This window comes from Equus przewalskii, chromosome 10, assembly GCF_037783145.1.
Source record: "Equus przewalskii isolate Varuska chromosome 10, EquPr2, whole genome shotgun sequence".
NCBI lineage: Eukaryota > Metazoa > Chordata > Mammalia > Perissodactyla > Equidae > Equus > Equus przewalskii.
Window position 1 is genome coordinate 34,038,123 of NC_091840.1, and position 20,871 is coordinate 34,058,993.

The 20,871-nt window shown below is 39.1% G+C and overlaps 1 long non-coding RNA gene across 2 annotated transcripts in view; it reads left to right on the forward strand.

The window, feature by feature from the left end:
- Positions 1-20,871, forward strand: part of LOC139074078 (uncharacterized) — a 154,724-nt gene that overhangs the window by 107,297 nt on the left and 26,556 nt on the right. Inside the window, exon 3 of one of the 2 annotated variants that reach the window (XR_011523449.1) lies at positions 4,721-4,852. The exons of the other annotated variant lie outside the window; for it this stretch is intronic. This is a non-coding gene — a long non-coding RNA (uncharacterized lncRNA). Of the gene's footprint in view, positions 1-4,720; positions 4,853-20,871 lie in introns of those variants that run through there. 2 annotated transcript variants of the gene reach the window in all.

Sequence of the window (20,871 nt, forward strand, 5' to 3'; positions counted from 1 at the left end):
TAAAAAATTTGGAGATGAGAGTTCAAAGAAAGGTGTCATGCATAAGAAAGTGAGAGATGAGAGTTCAAAGAAAGTTCATTTACTGTGCAAAGAGATCTTCCAGCCAGATTCAATTTCTTGCTGTAGGCCCTGGAACCCATCAACAGACCTCTCTAAGCCTGAGAGTCTCACTGGTAGAATGTGGCAGATACACCTCCCCTTTAATTACAGCACAGAGGCATGGTGAGAAAAATTTCTCTAAAAAGCTGTGTGTGTGTGTGTGTGTGTGTGTGTGTGTGTGTGTTTTAGGCATTGGCTAGAAAAATTCAAGCTGATAGAATCCAGTCTGCACAGGCATATTTTCTTCCTTCAAGTTTGGTATTTTCAGATCCGCAAATGGGTAAATGTTACAGTAGAATCTGGCTTATTGTGTGGGTTTATATTTAGAACAAGTTAGGTCTTGCCTCCCACAAGAAAAACAACTCACATAAAAAGGCTAATGCATCATGATTATAAGGCAGGTGCCTCTCTTGTCTCCCCTTTTCACCATGTTATTAATGTTGAGTTCAGTTCCAAGAAGAGCTCTCCCTAGGGCTGGGTGAGACTGAGAGCAAGTTATACTTTGAGGCCTTCCCGCATATCATTTTTGCACAGGTGAAATCTCATTTGAGCGAGCCTCCAGGGCAGTCCATATCAGTAGAGCTAAGGGTATAAACATCAGGAAGAGCAGGAGGTAGAAAGGGAGATCAGCAGCTGCCAAAAGGGCATCTCTCTAAAGGAGCATTGTCTGGGTTTAACTAGGAGATGGTGCAGGGCAGCAAGGGCGAGAGATGAGAATCGTTGTGGAGGGAAAGAACAGAGAAAGGAAGGAAAGAGACAGAGGGAATTTCCCAAGTAGGCAAGGGAGCTACAGTGAGAACATACAGGACCCCAAGCTTCAGGGGAATGGCAATTGTGGTGTAGCAAGGGCCAAGTGGTTAATTCAATGAACATTAATGAGAACCTGCTATGTCAAAGGCACTGTACTGGGGGCCGTGGGAAACACAGACTTAAACTAGACATGGACCCTGCCCACAGAGTGCTGATGGTTGCCAACCTCTATCAAGGGAGATAAGGTATAAGCTTAAAGTATGTCACAAGGTTCAAGGTGATCAGGGCTATAAAAGAAAAGTAAATGATGTGTTCCAGATATTCAAGAGAGGGAGATAGTTCAACTGAAAGAATGGTGAAGGTAAGGTGAGGTAGGGAGAGGGGACTGTAAAAGTTTTGAGGAGGACATGTCTTTTGAGTTGGATCTTGAAGGCTGAGCAAAAGGGATAGGAGTCTTATGGGTAAGAAGAATAGAGTTTTCGGCAAGGGGAAGTTGAGTCTTAAGAGAAACAGGAGACCTGTGAAAAAAAATGGGACTAAAAGACATGGCAGGATGACAAAATTTTCCTGCAGAGCGTAGGTGGACACCCGGACCTCATAACGTAGAATCTGCTCTGGGAAATAGCCTCTGAAGGAAGAGCGAGGAAAACACTTGCTCTCTCCCTCAGTCTAGAGTTTCTACTTCTCTCCTAATTTCCCTGCCGTACCCATTCAACAACATATTAAAAGGATCTTATACCATGATCAAGTGGGATTTATCCCTGAGATGCAAAGATTGTTCAACATAGACAAATCAATAAATATAATTCACCACGTTACTGGAATGAAGACTAAAAATCATATGATCATATCCATAAATAAAGAAAAAGCATTTGACAAAATTTAACATCTTTTCATGATAAAAACTCTCAACAAATTAAGGATAGAAGGAATGTACCTCAACATAATAAAGATCGTATATGACCAGTTCACAGCTAACATTATACTCAACAGTGAAAAGCTGAAAGCTTTCCTCTAAGATCAGAAACAAGACAAGGTTGCCCACTCTGATCTCTTCTATTCAACATGTAGTGGAAGTCCTAGCCAGAGCAATTAGGCAAGAAAAGGAACTAAAAGGTATCCAAATCGGAAAGGAAGAAGTAAAATTGTCTCTGTTTTCAGATGATATGACATGATGTAGAAAACCTGAAAGATTCCACCAAAAAACTGTGAGAACTCATAAACAAAGTTACAAGATACAAAATTAATATAAAAACCAGTTGTGTCTCTATACATTAACAATGAATTAGCAGAAAAAAATCCTATTTACAATAACATCAGAAAGAATAAAATACTTAGGAATGAATGTAATCAAGGAGGTGAAAAATCTGTATTCTGAAAACTGTAAGACGTTGAGGAAAGAAATTGAAGAAGACACAAATAAATGAAAAAATATCCCGTGTTCATGGATCAGAAGAATTAATATTGTTAAAATAGCCATACTACCCAAAGTGATCTACAGACTCAGTGCAATTCCTATCAAAATTGTAATGGAATTTTTTACAGAAATAGAAAAAAAATCTTAAAATTTGTACAGAACCACAAAAGACCTCGAATAGCCAAAGCAATACTGAGAAAAAAGAACAAAGTGGGAGGCATCACATTTCCTGATTTCAAACTATATTACAAAGCTACAGTAATCAAAACAGTATGGTACAGGCATGAAAACAGACACATAGACCAATGGAACAGAATCAAGAGCCCAGAAATATACCCATATATATAGGGTCAATTAATCTTTGAAAAGAGTGCCAAGAATACACAATGGGAGAAAGGATAATCTCGTCAGTAAATGGCGGTGGGAATACTGGATATCTACATGCAAAAGAATGATATTTGACGTTTATCTTACACAATACAAAAAAAAATTAACTTGAAAAGTATTAACGACTTAAATGTAAAACCTGAAACCATAAAACTCCTAAAAGAAAACATAGAGAAAAAGCTCCCTGACATTGGTCTTGGCAATGAGTTTTTTTTTTTTGGATATGGCACCAAAAGCACAGGTGAGAAAAGCAAATAAACAAATAAGACTACATCAAATTAAAAAGCTTCTGTACAGCAAAGGAAATAATCATCAAAATGAAAAGGCAACCTATGGAATGGGAGAAAATATTTGCAAACCGTATGTCTGATAAAGGGTTAATATCTAAAATAAGTAAGGATCTCATACAACTCAGTGGCAAAAAAACTCACAAATAACCCAATTAAAAAAATGAGCAAAGGACCTGAATAGATATTTTTCCAAAGAAGACATATAGTTGACCAACAGGTGCATGAAAAGATGTCCAACATCACTCATCATCAGGGAAATACAAATCAAAACCACAATGAGATATCACCTCACACCTGTTAGAATGGCTATTGTCCAAGAGACAAGAGATAACAAGTGTTGGTGAGGATGTGGAATAAAGGGTACCCTTGTACACTGTTAGTGTGAATATAAATTGGTACAGCCATTATAGAAAACAGTATGACAGTTCCTATATGATCCAACAATCCCACTTCTGGGGATATATCCAAAGGATATATTAGTATCTCAAAGAGATATTTGCACTCCAATCTTCATTGCAGCATATTCACAGGAGCTAAGATATGGAAAGAACCTAAGTGTCCATTGATGGATGAATGGATAAAACAAATGTGGTATACATATATATACAATGCAGTATTTCTAGCCTTGAAAAAGAAGGAAATATTGCCATTTGTGGCAGCAGGGATTAACTTGGAGGACATTATGCTAAGTGAAATAAGTCAGACAGAGAAAGACAAATATGATCTCACTCTGTGCCATCTAAAAAAAGTTAAACTCGTAGAACCAGAAAGTAGAACAGCATTTCCAGAGGCTGGGGAATAGGGAAAATGGGAAGATGTTGGTCAAAGGGTACAAACTTTGTTTTAAGATGAATTAATTCTGGGGATCTAATGTACAGCATGGTGGCTATAGCTAATAATATTATATTGTATACTTGAAATTTGCTAAGAGAGTAGATTCTAAGTATTCCTACCATAAAAAAAGGTAATTATTTGAAGTGATGGATGTGTTAATTAACTTAATTGTGGTAATCATTTTATAATGTATACAAATATTTAAAAATCATCACATTGTATACCTTTAAAAAAATCACATTTCACAACCTAATATATATACAGTTTTTATTTGTAAATCATACCTCAATAATGCTAGAAAAAATTTTAAAAATTATGCCAAAAAACAAAGATTATTTGAAATTAATATTTCAAATTTTCAGTTTGAAATCTAATAGCTACTATATGAAAGAAACTTGGTAGAAATTTTCTCAAATTTGACAATTCTAGAAATTTATAAGACATTACCAATATTGAATTATGAAGCTGTAAAAACATGTTGGATAGTTAATTAAGAAAGATGCCATTTTCTTTTTCTGGGATTTGTTACATTTGTGTATTTGTCAGCTTTTTAACATTAATAATTTGTTGGTTGTGATTTCTCATTCTAAAGAAAAATTCACATTTGCACCTAATTTATTTTTTGTATCCTTTTTCTTAATGAACCTCCCTCCCAACTGAATAAACTTCAGGCCCTGTAAAAGCAGCTTCAACACACTACTCCAATGCCTTGACAGGATGTAAAACACCCAAACTAATTAGTAACCCTGGAGAAGGAGTTACTAATTAGGAGTTACTTTTCCCCTGGAGAAGGGGATCCTTGAATCAGCTGAGATTAACTCTCCACCATGTGCCAGATATTGTCTATTGGTACTCAAAACCTTTCCTATTCTTGTAAGCCCTTCCCAGTATTGCAGGAGCAGGAAGCCTAGCAACTACTTTTGCCAAACTTCTGTTTTAACAGCCTTGTTTGGATTCAGTCAATGAGAGGCATTCAAGTGAAATTTGGGAGATAGAAGAGAAGCAGAAGCCATTATTGTTTCTCCAATATCAAAGGTATGTCGGCCTGCCTTAGCAGATAACAAAATGAAGTTTTGCAGTGGCTTCTGGGTGTTCTCCTGAATTCTCTCTGCCTTGGCCATGCAGGCAGCTGCAATGGCTTTTAAGATTTCTGCAAATTCCTTATTTCCTCAGGTTGTTGGTGGTTTTCCCTGATTTTTGCTCCCCCAGGCCTTTCCAGAGAGTTATAAGCATCTTATTCCCCATATTAAATTCCCTCCTGCCTGAAACACCTACAGTGGTTTCTGTTTTCTTACTGCATCCTGATTGATACACCTGATGGAATGGAAGCTTATAGCAGAAAATAAGTATTATAGGATAATAAACTAGCATTTTCTGCACACCTGAATTTGTGGTTGATACATACATACTCACTTCACCTCAAGCAGCTAAATCATGGATCTTTAATTAGTAGCAATGTGTTCTCTTCTATCTCTCCTCACTGCCATTCTGATTTACTGAGTAGATCCAATCTAATCCTGAAATCCATATAGCCTCCAAAAGAGTGGGGCTCAAGAAATTTGCCAGTTTCTATATCCTAGATATAACTGTATTTCAGGGTGAACAAAATTTTGTTCATACTTGCCCTCATGTCTTTTCCATGTTTTCCTTAACCTTGGCTTCTTGTCATTTGCTGTCCAGTACCACATTCTTTCCGTATTGTTTCATCTCTTCTCTTCTGGACCAGCTCTCCCATTACTGTTATTAATCCAACTCCACAGACTACGAAATGACTCTCCAATTCAGCCCCACGGTCAAGTGCTGGAGTTAAAAAGGTGGGAAGGACATAGTCCCTACTCTCAGGAGTTTACAGAGTGTTTTGACACACTGTGTAATTTTAATCCTGATGTTGCTAAAATATTAATTACAAAATGTACACCCTTTAAGAGGCTCTTACAAAACATAGAATTAGATATGGTGAGACTGTAATCTATAGATTTACAGCTTGCCTGGACTCTTGTATATCACGTTAATTTAAAGCACCCCCACCTAGCTATTAGTGAGCTGTTTTTAATGTAAAGGAGTTGCATCAATTGATTTATTATACATAGGGCAAGATCCAAGCTGTCACTGCTTTGTATCTAAATTTGATTCCGAAAGGATATCCAGGTGAAAGAATCACTTTTCAGATGAAAGAGAAAAATTCCAAAGAACACACATGATAGGGTCATAAATACTCATGTTAACCTGAGGCAAGCAAAGTTTATGTACTACTCTTTTTGAATATTTATTCATTCCGGGAATGGTTTAAATTAGTACTTTCATTCAAAGCCTCAAAGACATTATGTTTTCAGCAAAACTAATAATCACTTTCTGATAACGTTAACTGATTATGTACATTTTTCTTATGTACTGGGGGCTTTGGGGAGAAAAAGGAAAAATAAAATCTTTAAAGAAGAAAATGTCATGTTTAAAAAAAAAAAAAGAGAGAGAGAGGGGGCTGACCCCGTGGCCGAGTGGTTAAGTTTGCGCGCTCCGCTGCAGGCGGCCCAGTGTTTCATTGGTTCGAATCCTGGGCGCGGACATGGCACTGTTCATCAGACCACGCTGAGGGAGTGTCCCATATGCCACAACTAGAAGGACCCACAACAAAGAATATACAACTATGTACTGGGGGGCTTTGGGGAGAAAAAGGAAAAAAATAAAATCTTTAAAAAGAAAAAAGAGAGAGAGAGAAGGAAGTCAAAAAGCTAAGCATCTGGTTTCAGTATTAGGCTTCCAAGAATGAGATAGAACCTATATTGCAGAGAACTGGTATATTGAAATCCTGTTACTCTTTTCATTTATCGCCTCAATCTAGTTACACAGTGTAACCTCTGGACCACCCAAAGAATAAGGGGCAGCTTTCTGGAAGGGATGCTCTTACTTGGTATGTTCATTGAGCCTTGAGATCTTGTTTGCAAATGTCAGATTGAATCCACTTGGTTCAGGTACGGCTCTTTAACAAAAGGATTACTTTAACAAAAGTAAGATATCAAAAAGATTAGCTGTGAATCACTGGGTCCATGCAATGGAATGAATTATACATATTTCCAGATAGTTCAGCATACATATGTATATTAGGACTCTTGATAAAGGTAACAGAAACCAACATGAAGTAGCTTAAAGCTAAAGAGTGAATTTATTATGTGGGTAAAGGGTTATCTCAGGCTAGGAGGTAGCCAGGTTTCAGGAAATAAGTAGCATCGGATACAGAGGAACGCTCAAGATTGTGGCCCTCTTGTACTCTGCTTCTCTCTGCACAATTTGATTTTTCTCTCCGCAGACCAAGTTTTATGCTATAGAGTTTTATTTTTGTTCTTGTTGTTGTTTGTTTGTTTTCAATTTGGGGAATCATAAAGACCTCTGGACAAATGTCTTGCAAATGTCAGTCTATGTTCATAGATATATTTAAACTAATCACTATAACTTTTAAAAACTAAAAAAAATGTCAAAGGAGAGTTTGAGACCTGGCATATTAGTAAATACGGATTCAATAGAGATGCATTTGGAAAGCTTATCTTAATTTCTTATGAGAAAATCCTTTTTACTTTTCCAGGAAATTATAGTGTTAATTTCAGATTATATTACTAATCGAAGGAATGAAAAATTATACAGAAATCTTTTAAATCACATCTTCCAATTCAAAATACATTAAACCTGGTAAACCACTAAGCTGGTTTACTTCTATGAAAACAAATTAAGCTGCATTTTTCATAAAGGGAAAGTTGCGTGTATTACGTCCAGTAAACACTCTCTCATACTAAGAGTATGAGATGTTGAGATTAAGGGGGAAATTCTTGAGAGAAGGTCAAGTTTATAGACTTTGATTAGGGGACGGTAGTGTAGATCTCTATTATTGCATTAAACATACAGACCCTCACAAAACAAGTAAAACTCAGTGTAGGTGCCAGGTAACTTATCCAACTCAAAGATGTCTTAATGATAATTACAAACTGTTAAGGTATGTGGGAAATATAGAGAATTGGAGAAATAATTTTACATTGGTCTAGTGATTTGCAGTTTATTATAAGGATTGAAAAAATAAGATATCATTTCAAAGTGTTCTTTCTCTTAAGATGTAATATGAAAACATCAAACAATTTTGATTTTGCTTCTAATTGTTAATTAGTGATTTGACTTTGGCACTTTCCAAACATTCTGAAAAATGTTTAAATAGCAGTAAACATATTTTCATAAACTTGGCTAAAAAAAGCAATTAGAACATTACTAATATGTAAATTTAGTCCAGTACCAATACATCCATATAGAGTTTATCAAGTAAATCTCTCGTGCTATAATAGAAACCCAGGTGTATTTATTTACTTTAAAATTTAGCAAATCAGTTCATAAAAGTTTTGATAGGAGAAAGTGAATTTATTTTATAATTCTACTACCAAAAAAAAGACATCTTTTTTTTTCATTTGTTACCAACTTAATTATATGACATCAAACACAAAATGAAACTAGTGTTTTCCAATATAGTTACCCTATAAACATATTTTCCCATGTACAAATTTTCCTTTACCATCTGGAATACAAAGTTAAAGACACCCATACAAATGTAGTGAATAGCACACCTCTTACTAGAGTTGTGTGAATGGACTCTTCCATTTGGAGAGAACATACAAGACCAGGAATTTAAAATCCTAAGCCGGGAATGACTCCCATCATTGTCTTCTACTCATTATGTAGGAGGACTTTTGAGATTCACTACAGAAATTTGGCAGTCAAATTCTAGAGGCTGATTATATCACTCAATCATCAGTCAGAAGGATTAACCAGTGGCTTTTAAATATACATTGTAAAAATCCAGTTAAAAATTAGTCCTTTGGCAATTTATTTTGTTTTTATTTTATTGTGTAGCATTTAATGCATACAAAAAATAGAAGTGACATGTGTAAATATAGTGATAGAATGAGAACCTGTTACCTACCACCCGATCTAGGAACTAGAACGGTACCTTTGCCTTTGCAGCACGTGCTTTTCCCTGTCCCGTTCTTATACTCCACCTCTGGAGATGTAACCACTATTCTGAATTTTGTGTATTTTCCTGTCTTAGTCTGTTCAGACTGCTATAACAAAATACCACAGACAGGATGGCTTATAAACAACAGAAATTTATTTCTCACAGTTCTGGAGGTCAGAAGTGCAAATTCAGGATGCCGGCATGGTCAGCTTCCATGTCTGGTGAGAGCTGGCTTCGCAGTTCATAAACAGCCATCATTTCACAGTAACCTCACACGGTGGAAGGGGCTCGGGAGCTCTGTCAGGCTTCCTTCATAAGGGCACTAATCCCATTCGTGAGGGTTCTGCCCTCATGACCTAATCACCTTACAAAGGCCCCACCTCCTAACAACATTACATTGGGCTTTAGGTTTCCACATATGAATTGGGGGCAGGACACAGGCATTCAATTACTAGCAATTACCTAACAATTACTCTCTTGCTTTTAAAAAATAATTTAATCATGTATATATGTATTTCTAAGTAAAATATTTTTTAGTTTTGTTTGTGAACTTTATAAAAATGATATTGTGTATATAGTTTTCTGCTACCTGCTTTTTTCACTCAGTGTTATGTTTCTAAGATTCATCTTAAGATTATGTTCTAAGATTCATAGGTTCTTGCACATGGCTGCAGCAGTGCTTTATGACCTACTTTTCCCACTCATTCTTGTGTTTCTAAGCTACATCCTTATTGCTGTCTATCTGTAGGACCTTGGACTTTCCCTCTCAGCCAGTATCCTTATCTTAAAATACAAATAATAGTAGTGACTACTATATAGGATTGTTGTGAGCATTAATAAATTACTGTTGTGCTGCCTTTTTAAAAAAGTCTCCTGGGATAAAAACAACAACAAACAATCACACAGAGACAGAGATTGAATTGGTGGTTACCAGAAGGGACAGGGGGAGGGAGGAGGGTGAAAGGGGTGACTAGGCATACGTGTGTGGCAATGGATTGTAATTAGTCTTTGGGTGGTGAACATGACGTAATCTACACAGGAATTGAAATATAATGATGTACTCCTGAAATTTATATAATGTTACTGCAATAAAATTTTTTTAAAAAGTCTTCTGGAGCACAACCAGAAGGACCTACAACTAGAATATACAACTATGTACCGGGGTACTTTGGGGAGAAGAAGAAGAAGAAGAAAAAGTCTTCTGGTAACTTACTGTTTATTCTTTGTAGGTGCCCTGGCTTTTTTCTCTGAGATTTTTAAGGTCTTTACTTTTGGTGTTGTGCCTTTTCATCACCATATGTCTAGGTGTGGATTTCTCTTTATTTATCATGCTTGATATATGCTATGCTTTCTCCATCTGTGGATTTATCTTTAATCAGTTCAGGAAAATTCTTGGTCATTATCTTTTTCAATATTGCCATTCTCCTATTCTCTCTATTCTTTCCTTCTATAACTCTGATGAGAGATACTGTTAAACTTTCTTCTACTGTCCATGTCTTTTAACCCCTCTTTCATGTTTTCCATCTCCTGTACTGTCTGTGCTGCATTCTGGGTAATTTCCTCAGCTATAACTTCCAGGTCACTAATCCTGTCTTTAGCTGTTTTGAACACATTTACTGAGTTGTTAATTTGAAAATCTATATTTATATCTATTGGGCCAAAAAGTTCTATTGATTCTTTTACGAATCTTTCTGGTCTCTTTAATAGTCTCTTGTTTCTTAATCTATTTCATTCTATATTTGATTTCTTTAAGTGGTTCATAAAAGGTTTATTTAATAATTTGCAAATGACAATTCCAATTCCAGTTCTTCAGTTCTTAAAAATTTTTTGTTTATTGTCTCTGTTGATCCATACTCGTCATGGTATATGTGTTGGTGATTTTTTAAAAAGTTGAACTTAATTTATGGAAATCCCAAAGACCCAGATTAGGAGGTGCTTTCCTCCAGAGCGTACTTGCCTTTGATTCTGAGAGGAGGTCTCGGATGCAACTGATCAGGGATCTCTGAAGCTCCTCTTGCAGAACCAGGCTCAAAGCAGAAATCGCAGGTGTAATTCCACACCTTGCAGTGTGCCTCCAAGCTTAGTCTCCTTGTCCTGAACTGGTACTGGCATTTGCCCATGCCAACTCTGGCTTTTGTGTTTGCTTATTGCTCCCTGATCTTATTTCAGCTCACTTTTTTTTCTTTTTGACCCCTTTCATAAAGCCCCATAAAACTTTAAAATGCATGTTAGTTTTTATTCAAATCAAGATTTAATTGTCTCATAGCTAATGGGCCCTTCAGGTTATCTACCTTTCCAGGCTGCTAGAAATAGACGTCCACACAAGCTAAGTAATAATTCTTGGGCGAAAGTTGTGGAGTATTCTTCCTTTAGTGTAATATCAAGCTTCTCCTTTCACTAAAGCCCCTGTCACTGAATGTAGGTTCTGTGCAGAAGGAACACTCAGTTGGAAGTTTGTCAATTGGAATGGACAATAATTGGAATTATTGTCTATGTTACCTTGGAAAACTTGCTTATCCAGGATAAATTATTTAACCTCTCTGTTTCTGTTTGTTGTACTATGAAATGGGACTATACTTACCATCATACCTATCCACCAGTTAGAAGGATAAAATGAGAAAATGTGCTAAAAAACACCTTGAAAAATAGTAAGATGAGAAACAAAATGTAATGGTAATTACAGTAACTAGCATTTATTGAGTACTTCCTATGTTTGGCAATTTGCTAAGCTCTTTATGAAGCTCTCATTGTCTCCTTACAACAACCGTATAAGATGGGTACAAATATCCAGATTTAACAATTGAGGAAACTGAGACTCAGAAGAGACTAAAAGTGTAAGATGATGGTATTATTTAGGAGCTCCTTATTTTCATCGTGAAATGGTCCAGTTCAGTTATTATGACAAAAGGCAGAGGATTGCTCAAGGTAAGTTAAGTATTACCATATCTCAATTTCTTGAATGATTTTCTCTCAAGTAATGAGAAGTGTTTTACAAGGATGCATGCCCCTCAAGATGCCTGCTATATTAAAACCTCCACCCTGAAGAAATGATGTGTTTTCAATAAAAGCAACGTTAGCTATGAAGACTCTATAGCAATTTGTACAGCTGTGTAATCGAAACTACTAAAAGGCAAGTTATATTATTCTGCTCACAGAACAGCAGTTTGATTCCTATGACTTCTTGGCACATCTGTTTAGGATATAAATCCTAAGCCGACTGAGCAGTCACTTTCTAAATCTTCAAAATGCTTTACTAAGCGAAGTCTTTTAGTGTGGTTAAGGGGAGAAAAAAATTAATAGACTCCCAAGTGAGTAGAGGAGTCTAGCTCACTGCAGAGTGTTTAGGGCAGGTGCAGGTGGGACTGGGGTCCTGAAGAAGGTGCCCTTTGAGGTAGAGGATAGCACGCAAACCTACGAGCACCAGAAGGTGAACTCTCCTGCCAACTTGAGATCATTAGAGAGGGTCTTTGGGGACTGGGTTGCCCATGTTTGCAATGTGTTTAATTTTTCTTATTGGCAAGAGTTCAAATTACATTTAAGTGGGCTTGATTAGACATACCAATTATTACTGGCCTGCTCACCTCCCTTTCTAGTAAAATCTCTACCCACTGACCTTACTGAGTGGTCAGTGGGCCACATGATCATGACCACAGCTAATTGGACACCTGGTCCAAAGGAGTGGCCATACACCACATCCAGTGACCTATGCCTCATCTGCTTTGGTTTAAAAAGAAAAGCAGAAGTCAAATCTTCTCTCTTGGGAACCTACAATAAGAGACACAAAGGAGAGCTGCAGGTTTGGTGTGTGCTGGAACTGGAAGGCCATAGAGGCGCTGGGGTTAGAGCAGCCACTTTCACAGCCAGGTGCAAGATGAGTAAGCTGAGAAGGCTGGTCCAGAGAGAGAGCAGTGCCTATTCACTGAGAGGTCAAAAAGCCTTGAGAGAGATGAAGGAGGGGCTGTTCCCTAGTCCTACTGCCACAGTTTCAACTCTTCCTGGGGCCTCATGGTTCAGTTTACTCAGGTTTTAGTGCACATGTGTTTTTTCTATAAACCTTCCTTTTGACTTGTCTCTGAATAGTGAGTGACATTTCTCTGGTAACTTGACTCAGTTTCTGTTTCTTGCAACCAAAATAACCCAGTACGGATCAGACAATTCATCTCTATTCTGTCTAATGTTGCTTTGGGTGTTAATACCTAGACTATCTTCAAAAGCACCCTACTTGTTTCTAGTTTTAGTAGGACTCCTGCACAGTAAGTGGCAGAAAGCCACATCAAACTGATCAAACTGAGGGGGAGTTTATTGGAAGGACTGGAGTATCTGATGAAACAAACAAGACTGGAGAAGGACAAGGATGCTCCCGGGCCTCAAGAACAACCTGAACTAAGGACTCAAGCCCTGTTAGAGCTCTAGCTTTACCGCTTGTCTCTGCTTCTCTCTATGTATTTTTTTTATTTTTTTCTTCTTGCTACAGACTAACTTCCTTTACGTGACAGAAAACATGGCTTTTGAGCATCCCAATTTTCTATGAGCCCTTATGGCTTAGTGATTAGGAAGCATGGGCCCCAAGTCAGGTGGACTGGTTTTGAATCCAAACTTAGCCATCAACTAGCAGGGAGATCTTGACTTTTAAGCTTAACCTTAACCTCTATGTAACTCCTCTGAGCCTCTTGTTTCCTCCTCTGTAAACTGGAGATTAGAAATAGATGCCTGCCTCCCAGTGTTGTTGTGAAGATGATATGCAATAATGTATGTAAAGCATTTAGCTCAGGATCTGGCACTCAAGTTAGTACTTATTATTACTTATTATTACTTCCTTGCCAAATGCAAAAACAGAAAAGCCTTTTCCTTTGAGAATGTAGATCATAGCATATCTTGATACAAATACATTCATAGGAAAAAGGAAGGCAGGGCCTCTGGTGAATTTTTTCGTCAGCAAGTTGCAGGAGGTGAATTGCAAGGGACCAGGCAAAAGAAAGGCTTGCCAAGATCTTATAGCAGATTCTAATAGCAACTCCTTGTAACTGTCACTGGAGGGCACTAACAGGCCTGGGGATGCTCAATGGGACCTAGCTTTGAAACTTACTGCTAGCCAACGCACACCCATCCAAGGCCACCAGAGGATGCCAGATTTTCAGGGTGGGGAGTTGGCCCAGGCAACTTCACTGGCCTAGGAGACGGTTCATGGAGAACTAACTGAGAGGGAAAGGAAAGGTGGCCAATAAAGAAGTGCATGCCTTACTGGCTTATTGGAGGTGCCATGCCAGGTGGGGAACCTGGAAACCTGGGACAAGAAAATCCAGAGACTCAGGAAATCTCTGCATGGGCTCGGTCTGAGTTGAAGTCTCAAACAACATGTCTCAAAGAGAGCAGACTGGAGAAGCAGGGAACTGTTAAAACATCAAGACAAGAGGGTTGGGAGAGATTAAGAATCAGATTTGAGTTGAAGAACCTATACAAAGTCAGGCAAGGCCAAGTGAGCAAGACAAAGGATGGAGGCTAGAGATAACACCCAAGGCGAAGTTAGCAGAGGTCAGGAGGCTTTGACTGAGCATCTAGGCTGCCATCTGGGAGACGTCTGCTGAAAGAATCAAACCAGTTCAGACTAAACTGTAAAATGATTATTTTGGTCTTAAAATAAACTCTACTGATTAATTCAGTCATGCTTCAAGATAATAGATGTTAAAGCACAAAGTTATTTAATATGTAATTATCTAATATGTAAAATGTATTTGCCAGTTATTATCTAAACTGCAGTTCTTCGTGCACCATCAGAAAATTCGTTACGGTACAGCGTTGTAGGAAAAATCGAAAGCACTACTGGTCAGAAGCCCAGAGGCAATTTAAAAAACAACATTTATTGGGCTTCAAAAATATGGAAAATATAGAAAAGTGTAGAGAATAAAACAAAAAATGATTCGTACTCCCACAATTTTAATTGGTCTTTTAGTCTTATTTTAAATATATACTTTATGAGTGTATTCAATTTGGTATTCTGTCTTTTACACCTACCATCATTTCACAAGTATCTCCATGTAACAAAATTATTGTTTTTTTTGTTTTGTTTTGTTTTGTTTTGTTGCTGAGGAAGATTGGCCCTGAGCAACACCTGTTGCCAATCTTCTTCTTTTTTGCTTGAGGGAGACTCACCCTAAGCTAATCTTCGTCTGTTTCATATGTGAGTCACCACCACAGCATGGCCACTGAGAAGTGGTATAGGTCCATGCCCAGGAACCAAACCTGGGCCGCTCAAGCAGAGCATGCCGAACTTAGCCACTGGGCCATGGGGCTGGCCCCAACAAAATTGTTTTTAATGACTGCATATGAGAGCCATGAATTTCATGTGGATGTACCATAAATTATTTTAACACTTTCACTATTATTGAATATTTAGGTTGTTTTCAATGATAAATTATAGTGTGATAAATACGCGTTGTGGATAAAATTGTTCACATTTCTGATTATTTCCTTAGAAGCTATTCCTGAAAATAAAGTTACTAGTACAAAGAGCCTGAAATTTTTCTTTTTTTTTTTTTGAGGAAGATTAACCCTGAGCTAACTACTGCCAAGCCTCCTCTTTTTGCTGAGGAAGGCTGGCCCTGAGCTAACATCCGTGCCCGTCTTCCTCTACTTTATATGTGGGATGGCTTGTCCAGCCATGCCATGTCCACACCTGGGATCTGAACTGGCAAACCCCGGGGCTCCAAGAAGCAGAATGTGCGTGCTTAACCGCTGCACCAGTGGGCTGGCCCAGGCCTGAACATTTTTAAGACTCTTGATATACAAGGTGAAATTGTTTTACAGAAAATTTGGTCAAAACTACATTTCTCTCTGCATTCCTACATTTCTCTCTGCATTCTCACCAGCATTGAATATTATCTACTCAGGTTAATGTTAATGTCTTTGATAAATAATACTAATAAAACTGCAGATTTTTTCATATTTTTTTAACCATTTGTGTTTCACCTGTTGTGAATTGTCTGTTTATGTCTCTTCCCTATCCTTCTAAGTGTGACACACAGTTTTTTTCTTATGAATTTATTTAAATGCAACATAATAAAGACAAAGTATATTAACCTTTTGTCATATTAACTATTGGCCTTTATTACGATATCTTGCTACAGAGAAGATATTTCTTTTATGTAATTGAATTTATGTCTGTCTGTCTGTATGTATTTATTTGGCATTTCATCTATTGATTTAGTGATTACAAAGTTTTTCCTTATCTAAGAGACAAGATGAATATTCATTGCATTTTCTTTTAGTATTTTAAGATTTTATCTTCTTATATTTAATGCTTTAAATTAGCAGGATTTCCTTTTGAGGTGTGGTACGAGGTGAGGTTCCATGTACCCTCATAGAAAGGCAAAGTGCTTGTGACAAGGCTCTCTTCCTGTGAAATACAGTCACCAGTCCTGGTGAAGGGGCTTCATGGTGTTCAGGGTCTCCCTGACTTACTCCTGGGTGACTCCCGTTCTACACTGGGCACCATGAGCATCAGACGTTGGATTGCTTTTGTTAGTTGCAGCCGCAAGAGGATTTCCCAGAGTGGAGATGTTTTCTCATGTCAGGCTGGGGAAGTATCTAAGGGGATTGTGCAGACAGAGCATGGCCTCCAGGAATTCATACAAGGTGCTGTTCATTAAATGACTGGGACACTGAATAGGCGTCATGGCAATTCGACATATTTAGACCTAATCACAAGGCAGTCTTTCTCTTATTTTCCTTCCAGATCAGGGAGAACTTTTAGACTCCTTGAAGTTTTTATCTTTTAAAGACCTGTGCCAGAAGTCAGAGATCAGTAGGAGCAGATAGTGATCTCAGATGGAGAATTTGTAGAAGTTGTGGTAATTCTGCAGAGGTAAAAGGGCACTGGGACTGAGATGAAGGAGGTGGAGTGACTGATAAAACTGTCACAAAAAGGAGGGGGTCAGTTACTCCTGCTAAAGTCTTTGACTCTGCCTCTGAAGAGAACATACATGGAAGTCATCACGTGACACCAGATCTTTTATATGGTCCTTCTTCCGTAGCAGAGAGGCTCCTATACTTCTGCGTGTAAAAGCACTTCCCTGAAGGCCTCATACTCAACCAGAATTCTCGAAACAGAGATCATGGGTGAGATAGGGTTTGGTTGGGGGTGGGAGCAAGGGGAGGCACAGGCTATAATGATGGCAGAAATATGACAGTGGGGAGAGGGAGTGGGTTTTCCAAGACATAGTTGGGTCTTGGACCTCCAGTAAGAGCCAGAAATCCAGGGGCAGCATGTACATTGAATGCCCCCAGTTTCTACCCATGCTGCAGTGGCCTCATGTCAGGTGGGAGAGAGACTAGCTAAACCAGAGAAAGCTGCTTGACCCCTTTGAGTCCATCATTGTTTCAATCTGAAGACTGGAACCCACAGACCTGAGCTCCAGTGAAACATCCCTTCCTGAACTTAAGGCTGCCCCATGGGCTGAGGTCCAGCAGACCATCTGGTAGGGTGGATGGGACTTCTTTGGACCAGGCATCGATGGATAAGGTAGCCTGCTCTCTCTCAGCCAAGCCCAGCCACCTAGACTGCTAATCATGGAGCAAATAGAAAATGCCAACTGGTTGAGCTGAAACATACCTCAGCTTATTTGGCCAACTGTTTGGTTTAATTAAGAGACACATTTGTTTTAGTTGTTATTTTTAATCTAACATTAAATCTTAATTTAGTCCTTTTAAATGATGACAAAGGAATGGCATTGTAATTTTCCTGTTTTCCTAAAAATTTTTCTATTAATATAAAAAATTTATTTCTGTAAATAAATGAGACAAACGATGGTTTACAACCATCATGTTTATTATGTCATCATGGTAAATAGCATGGCACGGGACTAGGAATTGTTAACCTGCTCGCAATGTTTATATTAACTTTCCCTTTACCCACTCACCTTTGCCTTCTCAGGTTAAGGTAGAGCCCATTACATCTCAATGATATGAATTATCTTTTTTTTTGGTGAGGAAGATTAGCCCTGAGCTAACATCCACTGCCAATCCTTTTCTTTTTGCTGAGGAAGATTGGCTTTGAGCTAACATCTGTGCCCATCTCCCTCTATTTTATATGTGGGATGCCTGCCACAGCGTGGCTTGATAAGTGGTGTGTAGGTCTGTGCCTGGGATCCACACCCATGAACCCCAGGCCGCTGAATTGGAGTACACGAACTCAACCACTATGGCACCAGGCCAGACACTGAATTATCATTTTTATATTTGGGGATGACATGCTATAACTGTGCCTTCAGTAGAGGTATGCTTTGAGTTGCTTGACAAGTCATAGTGGCAGATTTGTCTTGATTTATCAACACTCTGCCTTTAGGATCTATATTAGTTAGAGCTCCTCAATTGTGTACAGCAGAAACACACGCTGAAAAATTTGAGTAGAAAATAAAATTTTTAGAAGGACAATGGGTAGCTGATGGAGCTAATGGGAAAGCTAGGGAATCTTCCCAGAGGAGGACAGGAACCAGGACATCTCTAGAAGTTTAGGTAGCAGGAAGTCCTTGACTATCCGAGGGCACAGCTTTTGGGATGTGTGCTAACCAGATTCTCAGTGTTTAGATCGTGTCACTCAAAATTCACATCCCAGGGGAGTCTGTTTTCCCAGCTCCTTGACTACAGGAGATCAAGGCAGTTTGATTTATAGTCCCATCAAGACTCTACACAGTAGGGGAAAGTAGTTTCTCAAGTAGAGTGCTGTTACTAAAATAAGCCTTGTGTGGTAAGAAGTGTGAATCCTCACCACTTCTCCTGGTCACCAGGACCACCACATGTCATCAGCCTTCCCCACTGTGGCTGGGACTCTGGATGTAATGAGAAGGTTTCCTACAATTACACCTTTGTTTTTTTTTAAAGATTGGCACCTGAGCTAACATCTGTTGCCAATCTTCTTCTTCTTGTTCTTCTTCAAAGCCCCCCAGTACATAGTTGTATACTCTAGTTGTGAGTGCCTCTGGTTGTGGCATGTGGGACGCCGCCTCAGCATGGCCTGACGAGTAGTGCCATGTTCGCACCCAGGATCAGAACCGGCGAAACCCTGGGCCCTGAAGCAGAGCGTGCGAACTTAGCCACTCAGCTGCGGGGCCGGCCCCTGCAATTACAACTTTTATAGCCACCAGGCAAGACATTTTGCCTATGGAGAAATGATAGTTCTGTTTTTAGGTCTCCAAAATGCCATGTGGATCTTTCAGTTTTCAGTTCTCCAAGTGAGAGTATCTGAGTGCACGCCTCTGTATGACACTCAGGAATACTTTTCCCTGCCGAAGCCACCAGTGTCCTAACCTGAGGCATGGTTTTCATCTTATTCTAACCAACATCAGGGTGAATTATCTTCTTAATCGTGCTATCCCCTATTCAAAGGTTGTCCCAGGCTTGTCTCCCTTCCCGGTGTTTCAGGGATTGTGTTAGTCCCAAAGTCTCCCACACCACTTCTCTCATGAAATGAGGACTTCTGGCCGTCTCTCCTGATGTCCCAGAATCATGCAAATGAGGTCCCTAATGTGACAGAGTTTAAGTGTCAGCTTGTGATAGGGTGGACAAGGCATGTACAAATAAGATGCTCTGTATTGTGCTTGCGAGACTAAACTTAGATCATGGGCCAGGGTACATGGTGGGGGCTGGAGATGAATTGCTTAGAACTCCATCTTGAATGCTATAGCAACAGAAAGCACTGATCTGCCCTCCACCACATATGGAGCCATTCTGATAAGAATCAGCACTGTGAGAATAAGGTAAAGAATCCACGGGCTGGCCAGGTGGTGCCGCGGTTAAGTTCACACATTCTGCTTCAGCGGCCCGGGTGCGGACATGGCCCCGCTTGGCAAGCCATGCTGTGGTAGGCATCCCACATATAAAGAAGAGGAAGATGGGCATGGATGTTAGCTCAGGGCCAGCCTTCCTCAGCAACAAGAGGAGGATTGGCAGCAGTTAACTCAGGGCTAATCTTCCTCAAAAAAAAAAAAAAAGAATCCAGAGGACTCACAGGGCTGGGGAGGATGTCTTACCAGCATTAAAACTCTAAATGCACTTTCCCAAAGAAATACTATTATAAATAGTGGTCAGGATCTTTAGTAGTATTAGTACAATATTTTAGGTATGTTAGGGCTCTGTAAGCTTTTGTGGGCTGGCTGTGGGGCAGAGCCACCATTTGTAATATTGTTTCTCTAGGAAAACTTGTTCCCAATTCCAGACAACAGACCAGCAGATAAACTAATAAGCTGGAAATTGCCTATTTTGAGGCTTTTAACTGGTAAATACAATAGATTCATAGGCTTTCGTAGTCAGTCAAACTGAGCTTACAGTCTCGCGGTCTAAGATATTGGCCCCGAGCCCAGAAGTCCTCCTCTGTGCCTCTGTCCTCTCTCTGCTGAGCGTTTTGATTGAATTTCCCCTAGCCTCAAGAGTCCATCACCAGTGCTTTCTTTATCCCTAGATCCACTTGCAGGCATTCCACTAAGGTAAAAGCTGGGTACCTCTAATTCTAAATTTTTTAAGTAAAACATTTCAGAACAAAAATGTATAAAGGATAATGAATGCTCATGTACCCATCTTCAGAAGTAAAATATCGCCTATACAATTGAAGCTCCCATGGCCTCTCCTGGTCTCATCCCCTCTCTCTCCTATTTCAGAAGTAATCACTTTCCTGAAATCAGTGATTATCATGGCCGTGTAAATTCTCAGCCATTCTATACACTTACCCTGGGCTTCCCCACTTACCCTGGCTTCCCCTCTGCTAGAATGGTAGAGATGTAGAGGATGGGAAAAGAGTCAGTCTAGGGAATATGGACCAGGTGATCTTGGCTCTAATTCCGGAGTCTGAGGATGGGGACTCAACCTATATTGTAAGGGTGTCATTTGAGGAAGTAGAGAAAACATTCATTATGTGTGAGGCCCATATTCTGGAAGGATGTGGGGAAGGCAGGCCAGGAAGAATCAGAATAGGGTGTCTCATGAGCTGGATTTTTCTAACCCGGTGGATGGTGTGTGTCTGGCAAGCATGGAATAAAGGCCAGGAAATTGATAATCATAGAAAAGGGTGGGAAAGAATGGAAAAGTCTCATCCAGAGAGGCCATCTCTTGGAGTTCCA